The following is a 17,964-nucleotide window of genomic DNA, read 5'->3' as shown; positions in this document are numbered from 1 at the left end:
GCCTTCTGGGAGAAGCGAAGTCTCCCTAAGCTAGAAGATCGTTGGGTACAGCCGGGACCAGCTGCTTCGAAAGCATCACCAAACCAGGGATTCAAGCTTCAGGAGGCTAATTTGCATATTCCAGTGCCTTCTGGGAGAAGCGAAGTCTCCCTAAGCTAGAAGATCGTTGGGTACAGCCGGGACCAGCTGCTTCGAAAGCATCACCAAACCAGGGATTCAAGCTTCAGGAGGCTAATTTGCATATTCCAGGTGCCTTCTGGGAGAAGCGAAGTCTCCCTAAGCTAGAAGATCGTTGGGTACAGCCGGGACCAGCTGCTTCGAAAGCATCACCAAACCAGGGATTCAAGCTTCAGGAGGCTAATTTGCATATTCCAGGTGCCTTCTGGGAGAAGCGAAGTCTCCCTAAGCTAGAAGATCGTTGGGTACAGCCGGGACCACCTGCTTCGAAAGCATCACCAAACCAGGGATTCAAGCTTCAGGAGGCTAATTTGCATATTCCAGGTGCCTTCTGGGAGAAGCGAAGTCTCCCTAAGCTAGAAGATCGTTGGGTACAGCCGGGACCAGCTGCTTCGAAAGCATCACCAAACCAGGGATTCAAGCTTCAGGAGGCTAATTTGCATATTCCAGGTGCCTTCTGGGAGAAGCGAAGTCTCCCTAAGCTAGAAGATCGTTGGGTACAGCCGGGACCAGCTGCTTCGAAAGCATCACCAAACCAGGGATTCAAGCTTCAGGAGGCTAATTTGCATATTCCAGGTGCCTTCTGGGAGAAGCGAAGTCTCCCTAAGCTAGAAGATCGTTGGGTACAGCCGGGGCCAGCTGCTTCGAAAGCATCACCAAACCAGGGATTCAAGCTTCAGGAGGCTAATTTGCATATTCCAGGTGCCTTCTGGGAGAAGCGAAGTCTCCCTAAGCTAGAAGATCGTTGGGTACAGCCGGGACCAGCTGCTTCGAAAGCATCACCAAACCAGGGATTCAAGCTTCAGGAGGCTAATTTGCATATTCCAGGTGCCTTCTGGGAGAAGCGAAGTCTCCCTAAGCTAGAAGATCGTTTGGTACAGCCGGGACCAGCTGCTTCGAAAGCATCACCAAACCAGGAATTCAAGCTTCAGGAGGCTAATTTGCATATTCCAGGTGCCTTCTGGGAGAAGCGAAGTCTCCCTAAGCTAGAAGATCGTTGGGTACAGCCGGGACCAGCTGCTTCGAAAGCATCACCAAACCAGGGATTCAAGCTTCAGGAGGCTAATTTGCATATTCCAGGTGCCTTCTGGGAGAAGCGAAGTCTCCCTAAGCTAGAAGATCGTTGGGTACAGCCGGGACCAGCTGCTTCGAAAGCATCACCAAACCAGGGATTCAAGCTTCAGGAGGCTAATTTGCATATTCCAGGTGCCTTCTGGGAGAAGCGAAGTCTCCCTAAGCTAGAAGATCGTTGGGTACAGCCGGGACCAGCTGCTTCGAAAGCATCACCAAACCAGGGATTCAAGCTTCAGGAGGCTAATTTGCATATTCCAGGTGCCTTCTGGGAGAAGCGAAGTCTCCCTAAGCTAGAAGATCGTTGGGTACAGCCGGGACCAGCTGCTTCGAAAGCATCACCAAACCAGGGATTCAAGCTTCAGGAGGCTAATTTGCATATTCCAGGTGCCTTCTGGGAGAAGCGAAGTCTCCCTAAGCTAGAAGATCGTTGGGTACAGCCGGGACCAGCTGCTTCGAAAGCATCACCAAACCAGGGATTCAAGCTTCAGGAGGCTAATTTGCATATTCCAGGTGCCTTCTGGGAGAAGCGAAGTCTCCCTAAGCTAGAAGATCGTTGGGTACAGCCGGGACCAGCTGCTTCGAAAGCATCACCAAACCAGGGATTCAAGCTTCAGGAGGCTAATTTGCATATTCCAGGTGCCTTCTGGGAGAAGCGAAGTCTCCCTAAGCTAGAAGATCGTTTGGTACAGCCGGGACCAGCTGCTTCGAAAGCATCACCAAACCAGGGATTCAAGCTTCAGGAGGCTAATTTGCATATTCCAGGTGCCTTCTGGGAGAAGCGAAGTCTCCCTAAGCTAGAAGATCGTTGGGTACAGCCGGGACCAGCTGCTTCGAAAGCATCACCAAACCAGGGATTCAAGCTTCAGGAGGCTAATTTGCATATTCCAGGTGCCTTCTGGGAGAAGCGAAGTCTCCCTAAGCTAGAAGATCGTTGGGTACAGCCGGGACCAGCTGCTTCGAAAGCATCACCAAACCAGGGATTCAAGCTTCAGGAGGCTAATTTGCATATTCCAGGTGCCTTCTGGGAGAAGCGAAGTCTCCCTAAGCTAGAAGATCGTTGGGTACAGCCGGGACCAGCTGCTTCGAAAGCATCACCAAACCAGGGATTCAAGCTTCAGGAGGCTAATTTGCATATTCCAGGTGCCTTCTGGGAGAAGCGAAGTCTCCCTAAGCTAGAAGATCGTTGGGTACAGCCGGGACCAGCTGCTTCGAAAGCATCACCAAACCAGGGATTCAAGCTTCAGGAGGCTAATTTGCATATTCCAGGTGCCTTCTGGGAGAAGCGAAGTCTCCCTAAGCTAGAAGATCGTTGGGTACAGCCGGGACCAGCTGCTTCGAAAGCATCACCAAACCAGGGATTCAAGCTTCAGGAGGCTAATTTGCATATTCCAGGTGCCTTCTGGGAGAAGCGAAGTCTCCCTAAGCTAGAAGATCGTTGGGTACAGCCGGGACCAGCTGCTTCGAAAGCATCACCAAACCAGGGATTCAAGCTTCAGGAGGCTAATTTGCATATTCCAGGTGCCTTCTGGGAGAAGCGAAGTCTCCCTAAGCTAGAAGATCGTTGGGTACAGCCGGGACCAGCTGCTTCGAAAGCATCACCAAACCAGGGATTCAAGCTTCAGGAGGCTAATTTGCATATTCCAGGTGCCTTCTGGGAGAAGCGAAGTCTCCCTAAGCTAGAAGATCGTTGGGTACAGCCGGGACCAGCTGCTTCGAAAGCATCACCAAACCAGGGATTCAAGCTTCAGGAGGCTAATTTGCATATTCCAGGTGCCTTCTGGGAGAAGCGAAGTCTCCCTAAGCTAGAAGATCGTTGGGTACAGCCGGGACCAGCTGCTTCGAAAGCATCACCAAACCAGGGATTCAAGCTTCAGGAGGCTAATTTGCATATTCCAGGTGCCTTCTGGGAGAAGCGAAGTCTCCCTAAGCTAGAAGATCGTTGGGTACAGCCGGGACCAGCTGCTTCGAAAGCATCACCAAACCAGGGATTCAAGCTTCAGGAGGCTAATTTGCATATTCCAGGTGCCTTCTGGGAGAAGCGAAGTCTCCCTAAGCTAGAAGATCGTTGGGTACAGCCGGGACCAGCTGCTTCGAAAGCATCACCAAACCAGGGATTCAAGCTTCAGGAGGCTAATTTGCATATTCCAGGTGCCTTCTGGGAGAAGCGAAGTCTCCCTAAGCTAGAAGATCGTTGGGTACAGCCGGGACCAGCTGCTTCGAAAGCATCACCAAACCAGGGATTCAAGCTTCAGGAGGCTAATTTGCATATTCCAGGTGCCTTCTGGGAGAAGCGAAGTCTCCCTAAGCTAGAAGATCGTTGGGTACAGCCGGGACCAGCTGCTTCGAAAGCATCACCAAACCAGGGATTCAAGCTTCAGGAGGCTAATTTGCATATTCCAGGTGCCTTCTGGGAGAAGCGAAGTCTCCCTAAGCTAGAAGATCGTTGGGTACAGCCGGGACCAGCTGCTTCGAAAGCATCACCAAACCAGGGATTCAAGCTTCAGGAGGCTAATTTGCATATTCCAGGTGCCTTCTGGGAGAAGCGAAGTCTCCCTAAGCTAGAAGATCGTTGGGTACAGCCGGGACCAGCTGCTTCGAAAGCATCACCAAACCAGGGATTCAAGCTTCAGGAGGCTAATTTGCATATTCCAGGTGCCTTCTGGGAGAAGCGAAGTCTCCCTAAGCTAGAAGATCGTTGGGTACAGCCGGGACCAGCTGCTTCGAAAGCATCACCAAACCAGGGATTCAAGCTTCAGGAGGCTAATTTGCATATTCCAGGTGCCTTCTGGGAGAAGCGAAGTCTCCCTAAGCTAGAAGATCGTTGGGTACAGCCGGGACCAGCTGCTTCGAAAGCATCACCAAACCAGGGATTCAAGCTTCAGGAGGCTAATTTGCATATTCCAGGTGCCTTCTGGGAGAAGCGAAGTCTCCCTAAGCTAGAAGATCGTTGGGTACAGCCGGGACCAGCTGCTTCGAAAGCATCACCAAACCAGGGATTCAAGCTTCAGGAGGCTAATTTGCATATTCCAGTGCCTTCTGGGAGAAGCGAAGTCTCCCTAAGCTAGAAGATCGTTGGGTACAGCCGGGACCAGCTGCTTCGAAAGCATCACCAAACCAGGGATTCAAGCTTCAGGAGGCTAATTTGCATATTCCAGGTGCCTTCTGGGAGAAGCGAAGTCTCCCTAAGCTAGAAGATCGTTGGGTACAGCCGGGACCAGCTGCTTCGAAAGCATCACCAAACCAGGGATTCAAGCTTCAGGAGGCTAATTTGCATATTCCAGTGCCTTCTGGGAGAAGCGAAGTCTCCCTAAGCTAGAAGATCGTTGGGTACAGCCGGGACCAGCTGCTTCGAAAGCATCACCAAACCAGGGATTCAAGCTTCAGGAGGCTAATTTGCATATTCCAGGTGCCTTCTGGGAGAAGCGAAGTCTCCCTAAGCTAGAAGATCGTTGGGTACAGCCGGGACCAGCTGCTTCGAAAGCATCACCAAACCAGGGATTCAAGCTTCAGGAGGCTAATTTGCATATTCCAGGTGCCTTCTGGGAGAAGCGAAGTCTCCCTAAGCTAGAAGATCGTTGGGTACAGCCGGGACCAGCTGCTTCGAAAGCATCACCAAACCAGGGATTCAAGCTTCAGGAGGCTAATTTGCATATTCCAGGTGCCTTCTGGGAGAAGCGAAGTCTCCCTAAGCTAGAAGATCGTTGGGTACAGCCGGGACCAGCTGCTTCGAAAGCATCACCAAACCAGGGATTCAAGCTTCAGGAGGCTAATTTGCATATTCCAGGTGCCTTCTGGGAGAAGCGAAGTCTCCCTAAGCTAGAAGATCGTTGGGTACAGCCGGGACCAGCTGCTTCGAAAGCATCACCAAACCAGGGATTCAAGCTTCAGGAGGCTAATTTGCATATTCCAGGTGCCTTCTGGGAGAAGCGAAGTCTCCCTAAGCTAGAAGATCGTTGGGTACAGCCGGGACCAGCTGCTTCGAAAGCATCACCAAACCAGGGATTCAAGCTTCAGGAGGCTAATTTGCATATTCCAGGTGCCTTCTGGGAGAAGCGAAGTCTCCCTAAGCTAGAAGATCGTTGGGTACAGCCGGGACCAGCTGCTTCGAAAGCATCACCAAACCAGGGATTCAAGCTTCAGGAGGCTAATTTGCATATTCCAGGTGCCTTCTGGGAGAAGCGAAGTCTCCCTAAGCTAGAAGATCGTTGGGTACAGCCGGGACCAGCTGCTTCGAAAGCATCACCAAACCAGGGATTCAAGCTTCAGGAGGCTAATTTGCATATTCCAGGTGCCTTCTGGGAGAAGCGAAGTCTCCCTAAGCTAGAAGATCGTTGGGTACAGCCGGGACCAGCTGCTTCGAAAGCATCACCAAACCAGGGATTCAAGCTTCAGGAGGCTAATTTGCATATTCCAGGTGCCTTCTGGGAGAAGCGAAGTCTCCCTAAGCTAGAAGATCGTTGGGTACAGCCGGGACCAGCTGCTTCGAAAGCATCACCAAACCAGGGATTCAAGCTTCAGGAGGCTAATTTGCATATTCCAGGTGCCTTCTGGGAGAAGCGAAGTCTCCCTAAGCTAGAAGATCGTTGGGTACAGCCGGGACCAGCTGCTTCGAAAGCATCACCAAACCAGGGATTCAAGCTTCAGGAGGCTAATTTGCATATTCCAGGTGCCTTCTGGGAGAAGCGAAGTCTCCCTAAGCTAGAAGATCGTTGGGTACAGCCGGGACCAGCTGCTTCGAAAGCATCACCAAACCAGGGATTCAAGCTTCAGGAGGCTAATTTGCATATTCCAGGTGCCTTCTGGGAGAAGCGAAGTCTCCCTAAGCTAGAAGATCGTTGGGTACAGCCGGGACCAGCTGCTTCGAAAGCATCACCAAACCAGGGATTCAAGCTTCAGGAGGCTAATTTGCATATTCCAGGTGCCTTCTGGGAGAAGCGAAGTCTCCCTAAGCTAGAAGATCGTTGGGTACAGCCGGGACCAGCTGCTTCGAAAGCATCACCAAACCAGGGATTCAAGCTTCAGGAGGCTAATTTGCATATTCCAGGTGCCTTCTGGGAGAAGCGAAGTCTCCCTAAGCTAGAAGATCGTTGGGTACAGCCGGGACCAGCTGCTTCGAAAGCATCACCAAACCAGGGATTCAAGCTTCAGGAGGCTAATTTGCATATTCCAGGTGCCTTCTGGGAGAAGCGAAGTCTCCCTAAGCTAGAAGATCGTTGGGTACAGCCGGGACCAGCTGCTTCGAAAGCATCACCAAACCAGGGATTCAAGCTTCAGGAGGCTAATTTGCATATTCCAGGTGCCTTCTGGGAGAAGCGAAGTCTCCCTAAGCTAGAAGATCGTTGGGTACAGCCGGGACCAGCTGCTTCGAAAGCATCACCAAACCAGGGATTCAAGCTTCAGGAGGCTAATTTGCATATTCCAGGTGCCTTCTGGGAGAAGCGAAGTCTCCCTAAGCTAGAAGATCGTTGGGTACAGCCGGGACCAGCTGCTTCGAAAGCATCACCAAACCAGGGATTCAAGCTTCAGGAGGCTAATTTGCATATTCCAGGTGCCTTCTGGGAGAAGCGAAGTCTCCCTAAGCTAGAAGATCGTTGGGTACAGCCGGGACCAGCTGCTTCGAAAGCATCACCAAACCAGGGATTCAAGCTTCAGGAGGCTAATTTGCATATTCCAGGTGCCTTCTGGGAGAAGCGAAGTCTCCCTAAGCTAGAAGATCGTTGGGTACAGCCGGGACCAGCTGCTTCGAAAGCATCACCAAACCAGGGATTCAAGCTTCAGGAGGCTAATTTGCATATTCCAGGTGCCTTCTGGGAGAAGCGAAGTCTCCCTAAGCTAGAAGATCGTTGGGTACAGCCGGGACCAGCTGCTTCGAAAGCATCACCAAACCAGGGATTCAAGCTTCAGGAGGCTAATTTGCATATTCCAGGTGCCTTCTGGGAGAAGCGAAGTCTCCCTAAGCTAGAAGATCGTTGGGTACAGCCGGGACCAGCTGCTTCGAAAGCATCACCAAACCAGGGATTCAAGCTTCAGGAGGCTAATTTGCATATTCCAGGTGCCTTCTGGGAGAAGCGAAGTCTCCCTAAGCTAGAAGATCGTTGGGTACAGCCGGGACCAGCTGCTTCGAAAGCATCACCAAACCAGGGATTCAAGCTTCAGGAGGCTAATTTGCATATTCCAGGTGCCTTCTGGGAGAAGCGAAGTCTCCCTAAGCTAGAAGATCGTTGGGTACAGCCGGGACCAGCTGCTTCGAAAGCATCACCAAACCAGGGATTCAAGCTTCAGGAGGCTAATTTGCATATTCCAGGTGCCTTCTGGGAGAAGCGAAGTCTCCCTAAGCTAGAAGATCGTTGGGTACAGCCGGGACCAGCTGCTTCGAAAGCATCACCAAACCAGGGATTCAAGCTTCAGGAGGCTAATTTGCATATTCCAGGTGCCTTCTGGGAGAAGCGAAGTCTCCCTAAGCTAGAAGATCGTTGGGTACAGCCGGGACCAGCTGCTTCGAAAGCATCACCAAACCAGGGATTCAAGCTTCAGGAGGCTAATTTGCATATTCCAGGTGCCTTCTGGGAGAAGCGAAGTCTCCCTAAGCTAGAAGATCGTTGGGTACAGCCGGGACCAGCTGCTTCGAAAGCATCACCAAACCAGGGATTCAAGCTTCAGGAGGCTAATTTGCATATTCCAGGTGCCTTCTGGGAGAAGCGAAGTCTCCCTAAGCTAGAAGATCGTTGGGTACAGCCGGGACCAGCTGCTTCGAAAGCATCACCAAACCAGGGATTCAAGCTTCAGGAGGCTAATTTGCATATTCCAGGTGCCTTCTGGGAGAAGCGAAGTCTCCCTAAGCTAGAAGATCGTTGGGTACAGCCGGGACCAGCTGCTTCGAAAGCATCACCAAACCAGGGATTCAAGCTTCAGGAGGCTAATTTGCATATTCCAGGTGCCTTCTGGGAGAAGCGAAGTCTCCCTAAGCTAGAAGATCGTTGGGTACAGCCGGGACCAGCTGCTTCGAAAGCATCACCAAACCAGGGATTCAAGCTTCAGGAGGCTAATTTGCATATTCCAGGTGCCTTCTGGGAGAAGCGAAGTCTCCCTAAGCTAGAAGATCGTTGGGTACAGCCGGGACCAGCTGCTTCGAAAGCATCACCAAACCAGGGATTCAAGCTTCAGGAGGCTAATTTGCATATTCCAGGTGCCTTCTGGGAGAAGCGAAGTCTCCCTAAGCTAGAAGATCGTTGGGTACAGCCGGGACCAGCTGCTTCGAAAGCATCACCAAACCAGGGATTCAAGCTTCAGGAGGCTAATTTGCATATTCCAGGTGCCTTCTGGGAGAAGCGAAGTCTCCCTAAGCTAGAAGATCGTTGGGTACAGCCGGGACCAGCTGCTTCGAAAGCATCACCAAACCAGGGATTCAAGCTTCAGGAGGCTAATTTGCATATTCCAGGTGCCTTCTGGGAGAAGCGAAGTCTCCCTAAGCTAGAAGATCGTTGGGTACAGCCGGGACCAGCTGCTTCGAAAGCATCACCAAACCAGGGATTCAAGCTTCAGGAGGCTAATTTGCATATTCCAGGTGCCTTCTGGGAGAAGCGAAGTCTCCCTAAGCTAGAAGATCGTTGGGTACAGCCGGGACCAGCTGCTTCGAAAGCATCACCAAACCAGGGATTCAAGCTTCAGGAGGCTAATTTGCATATTCCAGTGCCTTCTGGGAGAAGCGAAGTCTCCCTAAGCTAGAAGATCGTTGGGTACAGCCGGGACCAGCTGCTTCGAAAGCATCACCAAACCAGGGATTCAAGCTTCAGGAGGCTGATTTGCATATTCCAGGTGCCTTCTGGGAGAAGCGAAGTCTCCCTAAGCTAGAAGATCGTTGGGTACAGCCGGGACCAGCTGCTTCGAAAGCATCACCAAACCAGGGATTCAAGCTTCAGGAGGCTAATTTGCATATTCCAGGTGCCTTCTGGGAGAAGCGAAGTCTCCCTAAGCTAGAAGATCGTTGGGTACAGCCGGGACCAGCTGCTTCGAAAGCATCACCAAACCAGGGATTCAAGCTTCAGGAGGCTAATTTGCATATTCCAGTGCCTTCTGGGAGAAGCGAAGTCTCCCTAAGCTAGAAGATCGTTGGGTACAGCCGGGACCAGCTGCTTCGAAAGCATCACCAAACCAGGGATTCAAGCTTCAGGAGGCTAATTTGCATATTCCAGTGCCTTCTGGGAGAAGCGAAGTCTCCCTAAGCTAGAAGATCGTTGGGTACAGCCGGGACCAGCTGCTTCGAAAGCATCACCAAACCAGGGATTCAAGCTTCAGGAGGCTAATTTGCATATTCCAGGTGCCTTCTGGGAGAAGCGAAGTCTCCCTAAGCTAGAAGATCGTTGGGTACAGCCGGGACCAGCTGCTTCGAAAGCATCACCAAACCAGGGATTCAAGCTTCAGGAGGCTAATTTGCATATTCCAGGTGCCTTCTGGGAGAAGCGAAGTCTCCCTAAGCTAGAAGATCGTTGGGTACAGCCGGGACCAGCTGCTTCGAAAGCATCACCAAACCAGGGATTCAAGCTTCAGGAGGCTAATTTGCATATTCCAGGTGCCTTCTGGGAGAAGCGAAGTCTCCCTAAGCTAGAAGATCGTTGGGTACAGCCGGAACCAGCTGCTTCGAAAGCATCACCAAACCAGGGATTCAAGCTTCAGGAGGCTAATTTGCATATTCCAGGTGCCTTCTGGGAGAAGCGAAGTCTCCCTAAGCTAGAAGATCGTTGGGTACAGCCGGGACCAGCTGCTTCGAAAGCATCACCAAACCAGGGATTCAAGCTTCAGGAGGCTAATTTGCATATTCCAGGTGCCTTCTGGGAGAAGCGAAGTCTCCTTAAGCTAGAAGATCGTTGGGTACAGCCGGGACCAGCTGCTTCGAAAGCATCACCAAACCAGGGATTCAAGCTTCAGGAGGCTAATTTGCATATTCCAGGTGCCTTCTGGGAGAAGCGAAGTCTCCCTAAGCTAGAAGATCGTTGGGTACAGCCGGGACCAGCTGCTTCGAAAGCATCACCAAACCAGGGATTCCAGCTTCAGGAGGCTAATTTGCATATTCCAGGTGCCTTCTGGGAGAAGCGAAGTCTCCCTAAGCTAGAAGATCGTTGGGTACAGCCGGGACCAGCTGCTTCGAAAGCATCACCAAACCAGGGATTCAAGCTTCAGGAGGCTAATTTGCATATTCCAGTGCCTTCTGGGAGAAGCGAAGTCTCCCTAAGCTAGAAGATCGTTGGGTACAGCCGGGACCAGCTGCTTCGAAAGCATCACCAAACCAGGGATTCAAGCTTCAGGAGGCTAATTTGCATATTCCAGGTGCCTTCTGGGAGAAGCGAAGTCTCCCTAAGCTAGAAGATCGTTGGGTACAGCCGGGACCAGCTGCTTCGAAAGCATCACCAAACCAGGGATTCAAGCTTCAGGAGGCTAATTTGCATATTCCAGTGCCTTCTGGGAGAAGCGAAGTCTCCCTAAGCTAGAAGATCGTTGGGTACAGCCGGGACCAGCTGCTTCGAAAGCATCACCAAACCAGGGATTCAAGCTTCAGGAGGCTAATTTGCATATTCCAGTGCCTTCTGGGAGAAGCGAAGTCTCCCTAAGCTAGAAGATCGTTGGGTACAGCCGGGACCAGCTGCTTCGAAAGCATCACCAAACCAGGGATTCAAGCTTCAGGAGGCTAATATGCATATTCCAGTGCCTTCTGGGAGAAGCGAAGTCTCCCTAAGCTAGAAGATCGTTGGGTACAGCCGGGACCAGCTGCTTCGAAAGCATCACCAAACCAGGGATTCAAGCTTCAGGAGGCTAATTTGCATATTCCAGTGCCTTCTGGGAGAAGCGAAGTCTCCCTAAGCTAGAAGATCGTTGGGTACAGCCGGGACCAGCTGCTTCGAAAGCATCACCAAACCAGGGATTCAAGCTTCAGGAGGCTAATTTGCATATTCCAGTGCCTTCTGGGAGAAGCGAAGTCTCCCTAAGCTAGAAGATCGTTGGGTACAGCCGGGACCAGCTGCTTCGAAAGCATCACCAAATTTTTGGCTGTAGGACATTATTGCAAGAGAGCTTGGCTGAGTAGATTACACAAGAAGGAAAACACACAGCAAGTCAGCAGGATCTAGGAGCAACATGGCAGATGTGACAACCTACATGGTGAGCTGCAGCATGTGCTACATGTTCACAGATCGACCAGAAGAAGAATTAAATTTCACCTGTCAGAAGTGTAGACTAGTGGCCCTTTTAGAAGAAAAGGTGCGGGGTCTGGAAGAAAGAATAGCAACTTTGAAACTCATCAAAGAGAATGAAGACTTTCTAGACAGAACAGAAGCATCTCTACTGGTCACAGAAGGTGCAAAAAGTGTCAGAGAACCTCCAAAAGCAGATGAGTGGAAGCATGTGACCAAAAGAAGCAAGAAGACCATGGAGAAATCACCAACCACACAACTGAAGAACCGATATCAAATCTTTGTAGAGGATGAAGATGGCACACCTAAGAATGAAGCAATACCAGCAAGCAAAAAAGAAAAGGGCACACAGCAACAAGTGACAGCAAAAAGTACAGCCAAGAAGCAACGAAGAGTGGTGGTGGTGGGAGACTCACTACTGAGAGGCACCGAAGCAGCCATCTGCAGACCGGACATAACTGCAAGAGAAGTATGCTGCCTTCCAGGTGCGATGATCAAGGATGTGACCGATAGGATACCAAAGCTCTTCAGCTCCAAGGACGTCCACCCATTTCTTCTGATACATGTTGGCACCAATGACACGGCAAGGAAGGACCTACGGACAATCTGCAAGGACTTTGAAGAGTTGGGGAAGAAAGTAAAGGAACTGGATGCACAGGTAGTTTTTTCTTCTATCCTTCCAGTAGACGGGCATGGCACCAGGAGATGGAACAGGATCCTTGATGCAAACAACTGGCTAAGACGATGGTGCAGACAACAAGGATTTGGATTCCTGGACCACGGTGTGAATTACTGGTATGATGGACTCCTCGCCAGAGACGGACTACACCTCAACAAACCTGGGAAACACACATTCGCCAGAAGACTCGCTACACTCATCAGGAGGGCGTTAAACTAGAAGAAGAGGGGACGGGAAGAAAAACATTAGACTCGAACAAAGACGACCCAGGAAAACATACTCAGAAGGGAGGTAAGAACATTTCTAAAACAATCCACAGTGAGGAGATTGGAACAAAACAAAATCCTCTAAACTGCATGCTCGCAAACGCCAGAAGCCTGACAAACAAGATGGAAGAACTAGAAGCAGAAATATCTACAGGTAACTTTGACATAGTGGGAATAACCGAGACATGGTTAGATGAAAGCTATGACTGGGCAGTTAACTTACAGGGTTACAGTCTGTTTAGAAAGGATCGTAAAAATCGGAGAGGAGGAGGGGTTTGTCTCTATGTAAAGTCTTGTCTAAAGTCCACTTTAAGGGAGGATATTAGCGAAGGGAATGAGGATGTCGAGTCCATATGGGTCGAAATTCATGGAGGGAAAAATGGTAACAAAATTCTCATTGGGGTCTGTTACAAACCCCCAAATATAACAGAAACCATGGAAAGTCTACTTCTAAAGCAGATAGATGAAGCTGCAACCCATAATGAGGTCCTGGTTATGGGGGACTTTAACTACCCGGATATTAACTGGGAAACAGAAACCTGTGAAACCCATAAAGGCAACAGGTTTCTGCTAATAGCCAAGAAAAATTATCTTTCACAATTGGTGCAGAATCCAACCAGAGGAGCAGCACTTTTAGACCTAATACTATCTAATAGACCTGACAGAATAACAAATCTGCAGGTGGTTGGGCATTTAGGAAATAGCGACCACAATATTGTGCAGTTTCACCTGTCTTTCACTAGGGGGACTTGTCAGGGAGTCACAAAAACATTGAACTTTAGGAAGGCAAAGTTTGAACAGCTTAGAGATGCCCTTAATCTGGTAGACTGGGACAATATCCTCAGAAATGAGAATACAGATAATAAATGGGAAATGTTTAAGAACATCCTAAATAGGCAATGTAAGCGGTTTATACCTTGTGGGAATAAAAGGACTAGAAATAGGAAAAACCCAATGTGGCTAAACAAAGAAGTAAGACAGGCAATTAACAGTAAAAAGAAAGCATTTGCACTACTAAAGCAGGATGGCACCATTGAAGCTCTAAAAAACTATAGGGAGAAAAATACTTTATCTAAAAAACTAATTAAAGCTGCCAAAAAGGAAACAGAGAAGCACATTGCTAAGGAGAGTAAAACTAATCCCAAACTGTTCTTCAACTATATCAATAGTAAAAGAATAAAAACTGAAAATGTAGGCCCCTTAAAAAATAGTGAGGAAAGAATGGTTGTAGATGACGAGGAAAAAGCTAACATATTAAACACCTTCTTCTCCACGGTATTCACGGTGGAAAATGAAATGCTAGGTGAAATCCCAAGAAACAATGAAAACCCTATATTAAGGGTCACCAATCTAACCCAAGAAGAGGTGCGAAACCGGCTAAATAAGATTAAAATAGATAAATCTCCGGGTCCGGATGGCATACACCCACGAGTACTAAGAGAACTAAGTAATGTAATAGATAAACCATTATTTCTTATTTTTAGTGACTCTATAGCAACAGGGTCTGTTCCGCAGGACTGGCGCATAGCAAATGTGGTGCCAATATTCAAAAAGGGCCCTAAAAGTGAACCTGGAAATTATAGGCCAGTAAGTCTAACCTCTATTGTTGGTAAAATATTTGAAGGGTTTCTGAGGGATGTTATTCTGGATTATCTCAATGAGAATAACTGTTTAACTCCATATCAGCATGGGTTTATGAGAAATCGCTCCTGTCAAACCAATCTAATCAGTTTTTATGAAGAGGTAAGCTATAGACTGGACCACGGTGAGTCATTGGACGTGGTATATCTCGATTTTTCCAAAGCGTTTGATACCGTGCCGCACAAGAGGTTGGTACACAAAATGAGAATGCTTGGTCTGGGGGAAAATGTGTGTAAATGGGTTAGTAACTGGCTTAGTGATAGAAAGCAGAGGGTGGTTATAAATGGTATAGTCTCTAACTGGGTCGCTGTGACCAGTGGGGTACCGCAGGGGTCAGTATTGGGACCTGTTCTCTTCAACATATTCATTAATGATCTGGTAGAAGGTTTACACAGTAAAATATCGATATTTGCAGATGATACAAAACTATGTAAAGCAGTTAATACAAGAGAAGATAGTATTCTGCTACAGATGGATCTGGATAAGTTGGAAACTTGGGCTGAAAGGTGGCAGATGAGGTTTAACAATGATAAATGTAAGGTTATACACATGGGAAGAAGGAATCAATATCACCATTACACACTGAACGGGAAACCACTGGGTAAATCTGACAGGGAGAAGGACTTGGGGATCCTAGTTAATGATAAACTTACCTGGAGCAGCCAGTGCCAGGCAGCAGCTGCCAAGGCAAACAGGATCATGGGGTGCATTAAAAGAGGTCTGGATACACATGATGAGAGCATTATACTGCCTCTGTACAAATCCCTAGTTAGACTGCACATGGAGTACTGTGTCCAGTTTTGGGCACCGGTGCTCAGGAAGGATATAATGGAACTAGAGAGAGTACAAAGGAGGGCAACAAAATTAATAAAGGGGATGGGAGAACTACAATACCCAGATAGATTAGCGAAATTAGGATTATTTAGTCTAGAAAAAAGACGACTGAGGGGTGATCTAATAACCATGTATAAGTATATAAGGGGACAATACAAATATCTCGCTGAGGATCTGTTTATACCAAGGAAGGTGACGGGCACAAGGGGGCATTCTTTGCGTCTGGAGGAGAGAAGGTTTTTCCACCAACATAGAAGAGGATTCTTTACTGTTAGGGCAGTGAGAATCTGGAATTGCTTGCCTGAGGAGGTGGTGATGGCGAACTCAGTCGAGGGGTTCAAGAGAGGCCTGGATGTCTTCCTGGAGCAGAACAATATTGTATCATACAATTATTAGGTTCTGTAGAAGGACGTAGATCTGGGGATTTATTATGATGGAATATAGGCTGAACTGGATGGACAAATGTCTTTTTTCGGCCTTACTAACTATGTTACTATGTTACTATGTTACTATGTCTTATACGGTGTATACAGAGCTCTGAGGTCGCCGCATATGGTGCAGGGAGCAGTCCCGGATGGTTCCCAGGGTCTGGAGGAGAGGAGACTCTCCTTCAGGCCCTGGGATCCATATTCATGTAAAAAAAAGAATAAAAATAAAAAATAGGAATATACTTACCTTTTGATGGCCCTCGGAGGTCTCCCAGCTCTCAGCAGTGCATGCGGCAGCTTCCGTTCCCAGGGATGCATTGCGTGAAGGACCTTTGTGACGTCACAGTCGCGTCCTTTGCGCAATGCATCCCTGGGAATGGAAGCCCCCGCGTGCACCTCTGCACCTCAGTCGGGAGAACTCTGGGGGCCATCAGAAGGTAAGTATATCCCTATTTTTTATTTTTATTCTTTTTTTTTACATGGATATGGATCCCAGGGCCTGAAGGAGAGTCTCCTCTCCTCCAGACCCTGGGAACCATCCGGGACCACTCCCTAAACCATATGCAGCGACATCAGAGCTCCGCTCACACGTATAAGACAACACCTGGCGTATAAGATGACCCCCGACTTATACGGCTAGTATATCCCAAACTCTATGTTGGGGGTCGTCTTATACACCCAGTCGCCTTATACGTTGGAAAATACGGCGTGGCAGTATTTATTTTGTCTCTCCGCTGATGAGATATAATCAAAGTATTTGAGTTAATTGTTTTTTTAAGGCCCTATGTGACATGTTGCACTACTGTATATGCGGTGACCTTAGAACTCTGCACATGCCGTACCCGGCATATAAGATGACCCCCGACTTTTGAGAATATTTTCTGGGGTTAAAAAGTCATCTTATACGCCGGAAAATACGGTATATACAGCTCTGGGAAAAATTAAGGGACCATCACATCAAAACCCTGTCATGGCCAGCCCAATCTCCAGACCTGAACCCCATTGAAAACCTCTGGAATGGAATGGAATCAGGAGGATAATGGATAGTCACAAGCCATCAAATAAAGAAGAACTACTTAAATTTTTGCACCAAAAGCAGTGTGAAAGACTGGTGGAGAGCATACCAAGACGCATGAAAGCTGTGATTAAATATCATGGTTATTCCACAAAATATTGATTTCTGAACTCTTCCTGAATTAAAACATTAGTATTGTTGTTTCTAAATGATTATGAACTTGTTTTCTTTGCATTATTTGAGGTCTGAAAGCACTGTTTTTTTTAAAATTTTGATCATTTTTCTTTTTCAGAAAAAAAATACAAAAATTATTGCTTTAAAATTCGGAGACATGTTGTCAGTAGTGTGATGCAGTGACCCCTGTAACAGGTAGGGGGCGATGCATGGTCTCCCCAGTATGCGCACAGAGGTGTATTGAGGCCATGAGAGTGCATGGCAATCGCAGGCATGACTGTGGTAATGTGATAAAGTCCGGCATTGTGGTGAATGGCCGATATATGTGTCGCAGAGGAGAAGAGTCTGCGCTGCCAGCCTGAAGCGATGTGGTGTTTTGGGACCTATAGTCCCACAAGTATTTGGTATGTTTATCATGGGAGGCTGGCAGGGCTAGTTATGTGAGATGGGTGGGACAAACTAGCCACACACCCATTCCCAACCAGGGGAGTGGTTAAAGGTATATAATGTGACCAGGGTGTGGACCACATGTTTCTGTGTGGTTCCAGTGTTTGGATCTGATGGGTCCAAGTACATGGTCCAAGAAGCCCGTGTTGGAATTCCTGGGAGTAGGATTCCTGAACAGCACGTGGTGGGGCTTTGGACTTGGTGGCCTGGGGTGTTGGACTAATGTCCTGAACAGCACCTGGACAGGCCACATGCTGGTGTGTTGGGAGGTCCTGGGAGTAGGACCGGATCCCTGAATAGCGCACTGAGTAATCTGTGTTGGAAGTCCTGGGAGTAGGCTTCCTGAAGAGCACAACCTGTGTTGGGAGGTCCTGGGAGTAGGACCGGATCCCTGAGCAGCGCACAGTGAAACTGTGGACCTGGATGGTCTGGGTTGGGGAAGCTACCGTCCTTCGGTGGGTCTGGACTGACTCAGTTGTGCCGCCCAGGCAAGTTGGTGATTCCCATGAGGCAGCTTTCCCGGAAGAGGGGACTGACAAGGAGTCAGCAGGTGAAGCAGGAGCCCCCGTCAGGTACCTATACAGACTGTTGGTGCTTGTGATATCAACTGTGTGGTAACCCACAGCAACTGGTCAAGAGAGGACCAGCGTGTTTAGTTGCTGCAACCGTAATGTCGTATGTTGGTGCCTGTTGTGCTCCATGGACATTAATCAACTGTATGGCGTGCTGTCACCCACGATAACTGGACACAGAGGTTCAGCATGTTTAGTGACCATGTTTCAAAGCCGTATACTGTGATGTGAAGATTGATGTAAATGGACTGCTCATGATGTGGTTTATGATACCTTAATAAACCAAAGAGACTGTTTTGTTTGAAAAAAAACGTGCCCGTGTGCTTGAATCCCGTGCTAAGCGAGTGTTCCCCAATACACTCAGTAAGAGCAATCTTACAGTAGTTTACAGAATAAATGAAAAATTTACATTTTACTCAAAAAGATACCTATAAAGAGAAAAATCAGAAAAACTGAACATTTTGCAGTGGTCT

The sequence above is a fragment of the Ranitomeya imitator genome, chromosome 2 (assembly GCF_032444005.1).
Source record: "Ranitomeya imitator isolate aRanImi1 chromosome 2, aRanImi1.pri, whole genome shotgun sequence".
Lineage (NCBI taxonomy): Eukaryota > Metazoa > Chordata > Amphibia > Anura > Dendrobatidae > Ranitomeya > Ranitomeya imitator.
The sequence above is the reverse complement of the archived record's forward strand: the minus strand, read 5'-3'. Positions refer to the sequence as shown.